Genomic DNA, 16,587 nt, shown 5'->3' with positions numbered 1-16,587 from the left:
TCCATGTAACATACATACATACATACATACATACATGTATCCATGTAACATACATACGTACATACATACATGTACCCGTGTAACATACATACATACATACATACATACATGTATCCGTGTAACATACATACATACATACATACATACATGTATCCGTGTAACATACATACATACATACATACATACATACATACATACATGTATCCGTGTAACATACATACATACATACATACATACATGTATCTGTGTAACATACATACATACATACATACATGTATCCATGTAACATACATACATACATGTATCCGTGTAACATACATGCATACATACATGTATCCGTGTAACATACATACATGCATACATACATGTATCCGTGTAACATACATACATACATGTATCCGTGTAACATACATACATACATACATACATGTATCTGTGTAACATACATACATACATGTATCCGTGTAACATACATACATGCATACATGTATCCGTGTAACATATATACATACATACATACATACATGTATCCGCGTAACATACATAATACATACTTACATGTATCCATGTAACATACATACATACATACATACATACATACATGTATCCATGTAACATACATACGTACATACATACATACATGTATCCGTGTAACATACATACATACATACATACATACATACATGTATCCGTGTAACATACATACATACATACATACATACATGTATCCGTGTAACATACATACATACATACATACATACATACATACATGTATCCGTGTAACATACATACATACATACATACATACATGTATCCGTGTAACATACATACATACATACATACATACATGTATCCGTGTAACATACATACATACATGTATCCGTGTAACATACATGCATACATACATGTATCCGTGTAACATACATACATGCATACATACATGTATCCGTGTAACATACATACATACATACATACATGTATCCGTGTAACATACATACAAACATACATACATGTATCCGTGTAACATACATACATGCATACATACATGTATCTGTGTAACATACATACATACATACATACATGTATCTGCGTAACATACATACATACATGTATCTGTGTAACATACATACATACATGTATCCGTGTAACATACATACATACATGTATCCGTGTAACATACATACATACATACATGTATCCGTGTAACATACATACATACATACATGTATCAGTGTAACATACATACATACATACATGTATCCGTGTAACATACATACATGTATCCGTGTAACATACATACATACATGTATCCGTGTAACATACATACATACATACATACATGTATCCGTGTAACATACATGCATACATACATACATACATACATGTATCCGTGTAACATACATACATACATACATACATACATGTATCCGTGTAACATACATACATACATACATACATACATACATGTATCCGTGTAACATACATACATACATACATACATACATGTATCCATGTAACATACATACATACATACATACATGTATCTGTGTAACATACATACATACATACATGTATCCGTGTAACATACATACATACATGTATCCGTGTAACATACATACATGCATACATACGTGTATCCGTGTAACATACATGCATACATACATGTATCCGTGTAACATACATACATGCATACACACATGTATCAGTGTAACATACATACATGTATCTGTGTAACATACATACATGTATCCATGTAACATACATACATACATGTATCCGTGTAACATACATACATACATACATACATACATGTATCCGTGTAACATACATACATACATACATACATGTATCCGTGTAACATACATACATACATACATACATGTATCTGTGTAACATACATACATACATACATGTATCCGTGTAACATACATACATACATGTATCCGTGTAACATACATAAAAACATACATACATGTATCTGTTTAACATACATACATACATACATACATACATACATGTATCCGTGTTACATACATACATACATGTATCTGTGTAACATACATGCATACATACATGTATCCGTGTAACATACATACATGCATACACACATGTATCCGTGTAACATACATTCATACATACATACATGTATCCCTGTGACATACATACATACATGTATCCGTGTAACATACATACATGTATCTGTGTAACATACATACATACATACATACATGTATCCGTGTAACATACATACATACATACATACATTTATCCGTGTAACATACATACATACATACATACATGTATCTGTGTAACTAACATACATACATACATGTATCCGTGTAACATATATACATACATACATACATGTATCTGTGTAACATACATACATACATACATGTATCTGCGTAACATACATACATACATGTATCTGTGTAACATACATACATACATGTATCTGTGTAACATACATACATACATGTATCCGTGTAACATACATACATACATACATACATGTATCCGTGTAACATACATACATACATGTATCCGTGTAACATACATACATACATACATACATACATACATGTATCCGTGTAACATACATACATACATGTATCCGTGTAACATACATGCATACATACATGTATCCGTGTAACATACATACATGCATACATACATGTATCCGTGTAACATACATACAAACATACATACATGTATCCGTGTAACATACATACATGCATACATACATGTATCTGTGTAACATACATACATACATACATACATACATGTATCCGTGTAACATACATAGATACATGTATCCGTGTAACATACATACATACATGTATCCGTGTAACATACATTCATACATACATACATGTATCCCTGTAACATACATACATACATGTATCCGTGTAACATACATACATGTATCTGTGTAACATACATACATACATACATACATGTATCCGTGTAACATACATACATACATACATGTATCCGTGTAACATACATACATACATACATACATGTATCCGTGTAACTAACATACATACATACATACATGTATCCGTGTAACATACATACATACATACATGTATCTGTGTAACATACATACATACATGTATCCGCATAACATACATACATACATGTATCCGTGTAACATACATACATACATACATGTATCCGTGTAACATATATACATACATACATACATGTATCTGTGTAACATACATACATACATACATGTATCTGCGTAACATACATACATACATGTATCTGTGTAACATACATACATACATGTATCCGTGTAACATACATACATACATGTATCCGTGTAACATACATACATACATACATACATACATGTATCCGTGTAACATACATACATACATACATGTATCCGTGTAACATACATGTATACATACATACATGTATCCGTGTAACATACATACATACATACATGTACCCATTTAACATACATACATACATACATGTATCTGTGTAACATACATACATGTATCCGTGTAACATACATACATGTATCCGTGTAACATACATACATACATGTATCCGTGTAACATACATACATACATACATACATGTATCTGTGTAACATACATACATACATACATACATGTATCCGTGTAACATACATACATACATGTATCCGTGTAACTAACATACATACATACATGTATCCGTGTAACATACATACATGCATACATACATGTATCCGTGTAACATACATACAAACATACATACATGTATCCATGTAACATACATACATGCATACACACATGTATCTGTGTAACATACATACATACATACATACATGTATCTGCGTAACATACATACATACATGTATCTGTGTAACATACATACATACATGTATCCGTGTAACATACATACATACATGTATCCGTGTAACATACATACATACATACATACATGTATCCGTGTAACATACATACATACATACATGTATCCGTGTAACATACATGTATACATACATACATGTATCCGTGTAACATACATACATACATACATGTACCCATTTAACATACATACATACATACATGTATCTGTGTAACATACATACATGTATCCATGTAACATACATACATGTATCCGTGTAACATACATACATACATGTATCCGTGTAACATACATACATACATACATACATACATGTATCTGTGTAACATACATACATACATACATACATACATACATGTATCCGTGTAACATACATACATACATGTATCCGTGTAACTAACATACATACATACATGTATCCGTGTAACATACATACATGCATACATACATGTATCCGTGTAACATACATACAAACATACATACATGTATCCATGTAACATACATACATGCATACACACATGTATCTGTGTAACATACATACATACATACATACATGTATCTGCGTAACATACATACATACATGTATCTGTGTAACATACATACATACATGTATCCGTGTAACATACATACATACATGTATCCGTGTAACATACATACATACATACATGTATCCGTGTAACATACATACATACATACATGTATATGTAACATACATACATACATGTATCCGTGTAACATACATACATACATACATGTATCCGTGTAACATACATACATATATACATGTATCCATGTAACATACATACATACATACATACATACATGTATCCATGTAACATACATACATACATACATACATACATACATACATACATGTATCTGTGTAACATACATACATGTATCCATGTAACATACATGCATACATGTATCCGTGTAACATACATACATGTATCCATGTAACATACATACATACATGTATCCGTGTAACATACATACATACATACATACATGTATCCGTGTAACATACATACATGCATACATACATGTATCCGTGTAACATACATACATACATACATACATGTATCCGTGTAACATACATACATACATACATACATACATGTATCCGTGTAACATACATACATACATACATACATACATGTATCCGTGTAACATACATACATACATACATACATACATGTATCTGTGTAACATACATACATGTATCCATGTAACATACATACATACATGTATCCGTGTAACATACATACATACATACATACATACATGTATCCGTGTAACATACATACATACATACATACATACATGTATCCGTGTAACATACATACATACATACATACATACATGTATCCGTGTAACATACATACATACATACATACATACATACATGTATCCGTGTAACATACATACATACATACATGTATCCGTGTAACATACATACATACATGTATCTGTGTAACATACATACATACATGTATCCGTGTAACATACATACATACATGTATCCGTGTAACATACATACATTCATACATACATACATGTATCCGTGTAACATACATACATACATACATACATACATACATGTATCCGTGTAACATACATACATGTATCCATGTAACATACATACATACATACATGTATCCGTGTAACATACATACATACATACATACATGTATCCGTGTAACATACATACATACATGTATCCGTGTAACATACATACATGTATCCGTGTAACATACATACATGTATCTGTGTAACATACATACATACATACATACATGTATCCGTGTAACATACATACATACATACATACATGTATCCGTGTAACATACATACATACATGTATCTGTGTAACATACATACATACATACATGTATCCATGCAACATGCATACATACATGTATCCGTGTAACATACATACATGCATACATGTATCCGTGTAACATATATACATACATACATACATACATGTATCCGCGTAACATACATAATACATACTTACATGTATCCATGTAACATACATACATACATACATGTATCCATGTAACATACATACGTACATACATACATGTACCCGTGTAACATACATACATACATACATACATACATGTATCCGTGTAACATACATACATACATACATACATGTATCCGTGTAACATACATACATACATACATACATACATACATGTATCCGTGTAACATACATACATACATACATACATACATGTATCTGTGTAACATACATACATACATACATACATACATGTATCCATGTAACATACATACATACATGTATCCGTGTAACATACATGCATACATACATGTATCCGTGTAACATACATACATGCATACATACATGTATCCGTGTAACATACATACATACATGTATCCGTGTAACATACATACATACATACATACATGTATCTGTGTAACATACATACATACATGTATCCGTGTAACATACATACATGCATACATGTATCCGTGTAACATATATACATACATACATACATACATGTATCCGCGTAACATACATAATACATACTTACATGTATCCATGTAACATACATACATACATACATACATACATACATGTATCCATGTAACATACATACGTACATACATACATACATGTATCCGTGTAACATACATACATACATACATACATACATACATGTATCCGTGTAACATACATACATACATACATACATACATGTATCCGTGTAACATACATACATACATACATACATACATACATACATGTATCCGTGTAACATACATACATACATACATACATACATGTATCCGTGTAACATACATACATACATACATACATACATGTATCCGTGTAACATACATACATACATGTATCCGTGTAACATACATGCATACATACATGTATCCGTGTAACATACATACATGCATACATACATGTATCCGTGTAACATACATACATACATACATACATGTATCCGTGTAACATACATACAAACATACATACATGTATCCGTGTAACATACATACATGCATACATACATGTATCTGTGTAACATACATACATACATACATACATGTATCTGCGTAACATACATACATACATGTATCTGTGTAACATACATACATACATGTATCCGTGTAACATACATACATACATGTATCCGTGTAACATACATACATACATACATGTATCCGTGTAACATACATACATACATACATGTATCAGTGTAACATACATACATACATACATGTATCCGTGTAACATACATACATGTATCCGTGTAACATACATACATACATGTATCCGTGTAACATACATACATACATACATACATGTATCCGTGTAACATACATGCATACATACATACATACATACATGTATCCGTGTAACATACATACATACATACATACATACATGTATCCGTGTAACATACATACATACATACATACATACATACATGTATCCGTGTAACATACATACATACATACATACATACATGTATCCATGTAACATACATACATACATACATACATGTATCTGTGTAACATACATACATACATACATGTATCCGTGTAACATACATACATACATGTATCCGTGTAACATACATACATGCATACATACGTGTATCCGTGTAACATACATGCATACATACATGTATCCGTGTAACATACATACATGCATACACACATGTATCAGTGTAACATACATACATGTATCTGTGTAACATACATACATGTATCCATGTAACATACATACATACATGTATCCGTGTAACATACATACATACATACATACATACATGTATCCGTGTAACATACATACATACATACATACATGTATCCGTGTAACATACATACATACATACATACATGTATCTGTGTAACATACATACATACATACATGTATCCGTGTAACATACATACATACATGTATCCGTGTAACATACATAAAAACATACATACATGTATCTGTTTAACATACATACATACATACATACATACATGTATCCGTGTTACATACATACATACATGTATCTGTGTAACATACATGCATACATACATGTATCCGTGTAACATACATACATGCATACACACATGTATCTGTGTAACATACATACATACATACATACATGTATCCGTGTAACATACATACATACATGTATCCGTGTAACATACATTCATACATACATACATGTATCCCTGTGACATACATACATACATGTATCCGTGTAACATACATACATGTATCTGTGTAACATACATACATACATACATACATGTATCCGTGTAACATACATACATACATACATACATTTATCCGTGTAACATACATACATACATACATACATGTATCCGTGTAACTAACATACATACATACATGTATCCGTGTAACATATATACATACATACATACATGTATCTGTGTAACATACATACATACATACATGTATCTGCGTAACATACATACATACATGTATCTGTGTAACATACATACATACATGTATCTGTGTAACATACATACATACATGTATCCGTGTAACATACATACATACATACATACATGTATCCGTGTAACATACATACATACATGTATCCGTGTAACATACATACATACATACATACATACATGTATCCGTGTAACATACATACATACATGTATCCGTGTAACATACATGCATACATACATGTATCCGTGTAACATACATACATGCATACATACATGTATCCGTGTAACATACATACAAACATACATACATGTATCCGTGTAACATACATACATGCATACATACATGTATCTGTGTAACATACATACATACATACATACATACATGTATCCGTGTAACATACATACATACATACATGTATCCGTGTAACATACATACATACATACATGTATCAGTGTAACATACATACATACATACATACATACATACATACATGTATCCGTGTAACATACATACATGTATCCGTGTAACATACATACATACATGTATCCGTGTAACATACATACATACATACATACATGTATCCGTGTAACATACATACATACATACATACATACATACATACATACATGTATCCGTGTAACATACATACATACATGTATCCATGTAACATACATACATACATACATACATGTATCCGTGTAACATACATACATACATACATGTATCCGTGTAACATACATACATACATGTATCCGTGTAACATACATACATGCATACATACGTGTATCCGTGTAACATACATGCATACATACATGTATCCGTGTAACATACATACATGCATACACACATGTATCAGTGTAACATACATACATGTATCTGTGTAACATACATACATGTATCCATGTAACATACATACATACATACATACATACATGTATCCGTGTAACATACATACATACATACATACATACATGTATCCGTGTAACATACATACAAACATACATACATGTATCTGTTTAACATACATACATACATACATACATACATGTATCCGTGTTACATACATACATACATGTATCTGTGTAACATACATGCATACATACATGTATCCGTGTAACATACATACATGCATACACACATGTATCTGTGTAACATACATACATACATACATGTATCCGTGTAACATACATACATACATGTATCCGTGTAACATACATAGATACATGTATCCGTGTAACATACATACATACATGTATCCGTGTAACATACATTCATACATACATACATGTATCCCTGTAACATACATACATACATGTATCCGTGTAACATACATACATGTATCTGTGTAACATACATACATGTATCCGTGTAACATACATACATACATACATACATGTATCCGTGTAACATACATACATACATACATACATGTATCCGTGTAACTAACATACATACATACATGTATCCGTGTAACATACATACATACATACATGTATCTGTGTAACATACATACATTCATGTATCCACATAACATACATACATACATGTATCCGTGTAACATACATACATACATACATGTATCTGTGTAACATACATACATACATACATACATGTATCCGTGTAACATATATACATACATACATACATGTATCTGTGTAACATACATACATACATACATGTATCTGCGTAACATACATACATACATGTATCTGTGTAACATACATACATACATGTATCCGTGTAACATACATACATACATGTATCCGTGTAACATACATACATACATACATGTATCCGTGTAACATACATACATACATACATGTATCCGTGTAACATACATGTATACATACATACATGTATCCGTGTAACATACATACATACATACATGTACCCATTTAACATACATACATACATACATGTATCTGTGTAACATACATACATGTATCCGTGTAACATACATACATGTATCCGTGTAACATACATACATACATGTATCCGTGTAACATACATACATACATACATACATACATGTATCCGTGTAACATACATACATACATACATACATACATGTATCCGTGTAACATACATACATACATGTATCCGTGTAACTAACATACATACATACATGTATCCGTGTAACATACATACATGCATACATACATGTATCCGTGTAACATACATACAAACATACATACATGTATCCATGTAACATACATACATGCATACACACATGTATCTGTGTAACATACATACATACATACATACATACATGTATCTGCGTAACATACATACATACATGTATCTGTGTAACATACATACATACATGTATCCGTGTAACATACATACATACATGTATCCGTGTAACATACATACATACATACATGTATCCGTGTAACATACATACATACATACATGTATATGTAACATACATACATACATGTATCCGTGTAACATACATACATACATACATGTATCCGTGTAACATACATACATACATACATGTATCAATGTAACATACATACATACATACATACATGTATCCATGTAAGATACATACATGCATACATACATACATACATACATGTATCTGTGTAACATACATACATGTATCCATGTAACATACATGCATACATGTATCCGTGTAACATACATACATGTATCCATGTAACATACATACATACATGTATCCGTGTAACATACATACATACATACATACATGTATCCGTGTAACATACATACATACATACATGTATCCGTGTAACATACATACATACATGTATCCGTGTAACTAACATACATACATACATGTATCCGTGTAACTAACATACATACATGTATCCGTGTAACATACATACATACATACATGTATCCGTGTAACATATATACATACATACATACATACATACATGTATCCGCGTAACATACATAATACATACTTACATGTATCCATGTAACATACATACATACATACATACATACATACATGTATCCATGTAACATACGTACATACATACATACATGTATCCGTGTAACATACATACATACATACATACATACATGTATCCGTGTAACATACATACATACATACATACATACATGTATCCGTGTAACATACATACATGCATACATACATGTATCCGTGTAACATACATACATACATACATGTATCCGTGTAACATACATACAAACATACATACATGTATCCGTGTAACATACATACATGCATACATACATGTATCTGTGTAACATACATACATACATACATACATGTATCTGCGTAACATACATACATACATGTATCTGTGTAACATACATACATACATACATGTATCCGTGTAACATACATACATACATGTATCCGTGTAACATACATACATACATACATGTATCCGTGTAACATACATACATACATACATGTATCAGTGTAACATACATACATACATACATGTATCCGTGTCACATACATACATGTATCCATGTAACATACATACATACATGTATCCGTGTAACATACATACATACATACATACATACATGTATCCGTGTAACATACATACATACATACATACATACATGTATCCGTGTAACATACATACATACATACATACATACATGTATCCGTGTAACATACATACATACATACATACATACATACATGTATCTGTGTAACATACATACATACATACATACATGTATCCATGTAACATACATACATACATACATACATGTATCCGTGTAACATACATACATACATGTATCCGTGTAACATACATACATACATGTATCCGTGTAACATACATACATGCATACATACGTGTATCCGTGTAACATACATGCATACATACATGTATCCGTGTAACATACATACATGCATACACACATGTATCAGTGTAACATACATACATGTATCTGTGTAACATACATACATGTATCCATGTAACATACATACATACATGTATCCGTGTAACATACATACATACATACATACATGTATCCGTGTAACATACATACATACATACATACATACATGTATCCGTGTAACATACATACATACATACATACATACATACATGTATCTGTGTAACATACATACATACATACATGTATCCGTGTAACATACATACATACATGTATCTGTTTAACATACATACATACATACATACATACATGTATCCGTGTTACATACATACATACATGTATCTGTGTAACATACATGCATACATACATGTATCCGTGTAACATACGTACATGCATACACACATGTATCTGTGTAACATACATACATACATACATGTATCCGTGTAACATACATACATACATGTATCCGTGTAACATACATTCATACATACATACATGTATCCCTGTAACATACATACATACATGTATCCGTGTAACATACATACATGTATCTGTGTAACATACATACATACATACATACATGTATCCGTGTAACATACATACATACATACATACATGTATCCGTGTAACATACATACATACATACATACATGTATCCGTGTAACTAACATACATACATACATGTATCCGTGTAACATACATACATACATACATGTATCTGTGTAACATACATACATACATGTATCCGCATAACATACATACATACATGTATCCGTGTAACATACATACATACATACATGTATCTGTGTAACATACATACATACATACATACATGTATCCGTGTAACATATATACATACATACATACATGTATCTGTGTAACATACATACATACATACATGTATCTGCGTAACATACATACATACATGTATCTGTGTAACATACATACATACATGTATCTGTGTAACATACATACATACATGTATCCGTGTAACATACATACATACATACATACATGTATCCGTGTAACATACATACATACATACATGTATCCGTGTAACATACATGTATACATACATACATGTATCCGTGTAACATACATACATACATGTACCCATTTAACATACATACATACATACATACATACATGTATCTGTGTAACATACATACATGTATCCATGTAACATACATACATACATGTATCCGTGTAACATACATACATGTATCCGTGTAACATACATACATACATGTATCCGTGTAACATACATACATACATACATACATACATGTATCCGTGTAACATACATACATACATACATACATACATGTATCCGTGTAACATACATACATACATGTATCCGTGTAACTAACATACATACATGCATACATACATGTATCTGTGTAACATACATACAAACATACATACATGTATCCGTGTAACATACATACATGCATACACACATGTATCTGTGTAACATACATACATACATACATACATGTATCTGCGTAACATACATACACACATGTATCTGTGTAACATACATACATACATGTATCCGTGTAACATACATACATACATGTATCCGTGTAACATACATACATACATACATGTATCCGTGTAACATACATACATACATACATACATACATACATACATGTATCCATGTAACATACATACATACATACATACATACATGTATCTGTGTAACATACATACATGTATCCATGTAACATACATACATACATGTATCCGTGTAACATACATACATGTATCCATGTAACATACATACATACATGTATCCGTGTAACATACATACATACATACATACATACATACATGTATCCGTGTAACATACATACATACATACATGTATCCGTGTAACATACATACATGTATCCATGTATCCATGTAACATACATACATACATGTATCCGTGTAACTAACATACATACATGTATCCGTGTAACATACATACATACATACATACATACATACATGTATCCGTGTAACATACATACATGTATCCATGTAACATACATACATACATGTATCCGTGTAACATACATACATACATGTATCCGTGTAACTAACATACATACATACATGTATCCGTGTAACATACATACGTGCATACATTTTCTGACCAACTTTTCTCTAACCAACTTTTTTCTGACCAACTTTTCACCACCAACTTTTTTCTGACCAACTTTTTTCTGACCAACTTTTCTCTAACCAACTTTTTCTGACCAACATTTCTCTGACCAACTTTTTTCTGACCAACTTTTCTCTAACCAACTTTTTCACCACCAACTTTTTTCTGACCAACTTTTTTCTGACCAACTTTTTCACCACCAACTTTTTCACCACCAACTTTTTTCTGACCAACTTTTCTCTGACCAACTTTTCTCTAACCAACTTTTTTCTGACCAACTTTTTTCTGACCAACTTTTCTCTAACCAACTTTTTCACCACCAAATTTTTTCTGACCAACTTTTTCACCACCAACTTTTTTCTGACCAACTTTTCTCTGACCAACTTTTTTCTGACCAACTTTTCTCTGACCAACTTTTTTCTGACCAACTTTTCTCTGACCAACTTTTCTCTGACCAACTTTTTTCTGACCAACTTTTCTCTAACCAACTTTTTTCTGACCAACTTTTCTCTGACCAACTTTTTCACCACCAACTTTTTTCTGACCAACTTTTTTCTGACCAACTTTTCTCTGACCAACTTTTCTCTGACCAACTTTTTTCTGACCAACTTTTTCACCACCAACTTTTTCACCACCAACTTTTTTCTGACCAACTTTTTTCTGACCAACTTTTCTCTGACCAACTTTTTTCTGACCAACTTTTTCACCACCAACTTTTTTCTGACCAACTTTTCTCTGACCAACTTTTTCACCACCAACTTTTTTCTGAACAACTTTTTTCTGACCAACTTTTCTCTGACCAACTTTTTCTGACCAACTTTTCTCTGACCAACTTTTTCACCACCATCTTTTTTCTGACCAACTTTTTTCTGACCAACTTTTCTCTAACCAACTTTTTCACCACCAACTTTTTTCTGACCAACTTTTTCTGACCAACTTTTTTCTGACCAACTTTTTCACCACCAACTTTTTCACCACCAACTTTTTTCTGATCAACTTTTTCACCACCAACTTTTTTCTGACCAACTTTTTTCTGACCAACTTTTTCCCCACCAACTTTTTTCTGACCAACTTTTCTCTGACCAACTTTTCTCTGACCAACTTTTCTCTGACCAACTTTTTCACCACCAACTTTTTTCTGGCCAACTTTTTCACCACCAACTTTTTTCTGACCAACTTTTTTCTGACCAACTTTTTCACCACCAACTTTTTCACCACTAACTTTTTTCTGACCAACTTTTTCACCACTAACTTTTTCACCACTAACTTTTTTCTGACCAACTTTTTTCTGACCAACTTTTCTCTGACCAACTTTTTTCTGACCAACTTTTCTCTGACCAACTTTTTCACCACCAACTTTTTTCTGACCAACTTTTTTCTGACCAACTTTTTTCTGACCAACTTTTCTCTGACCAACTTTTTTCTGACCAACTTTTCTCTGACCAACTTTTTTCTGACCAACTTTTTCACCACCAACTTTTTCACCACTAACTTTTTTCTGACCAACTTTTTTCTGACCAACTTTTTCACTACTAACTTTTTTCTGACCAACTTTTTTCTGACCAACTTTTTTCTGACCAACTTTTTTCTGACCAACTTTTCTCTGACCAACTTTTTTCTGACCAACTTTTCTCTGACCAACTTTTTTCTGACCAACTTTTTCACCACCAACTTTTTCACCACTAACTTTTTTCTGACCAACTTTTTTCTGACCAACTTTTTCACTACTAACTTTTTTCTGACCAACTTTTTTCTGACCAACTTTTTCAGCACTAACTTTTTTCTGACCAACTTTTTTCTGACCAACTTTTCTCTGACCAACTTTTTCACCACCAACTTTTTTCTGACCAACTTTTTTCTGACCAACTTTTCTCTAACCAACTTTTTCACCACCAACTTTTTTCTGACCAACTTTTTCCCCACCAACTTTTTTCTGACCAACTTTTCTCTGACCAACTTTTCTCTGACCAACTTTTTCACCACCAACTTTTTTCTGGCCAACTTTTTCACCACCAACTTTTTTCTGACCAACTTTTTTCTGACCAACTTTTTCACCACCAACTTTTTCACCACTAACTTTTTTCTGAGCAACTTTTTCACCACTAACTTTTTCACCACTAACTTTTTTCTGACCAACTTTTTTCTGACCAACATTTTTCTGACCAACTTTTCTCTGACCAACTTTTCTCTGACCAACTTTTTTCTGACCAACTTTTCTCTGACCAACTTTTTCACCACC

This window comes from Lithobates pipiens, unplaced genomic scaffold (assembly GCF_037356315.1).
Source record: "Lithobates pipiens isolate NorthernLeopardFrog02 unplaced genomic scaffold, aLitPip1_a1.2 Scaffold_160, whole genome shotgun sequence".
Lineage (NCBI taxonomy): Eukaryota > Metazoa > Chordata > Amphibia > Anura > Ranidae > Lithobates > Lithobates pipiens.
This window is presented reverse-complemented; position numbering follows the sequence as displayed.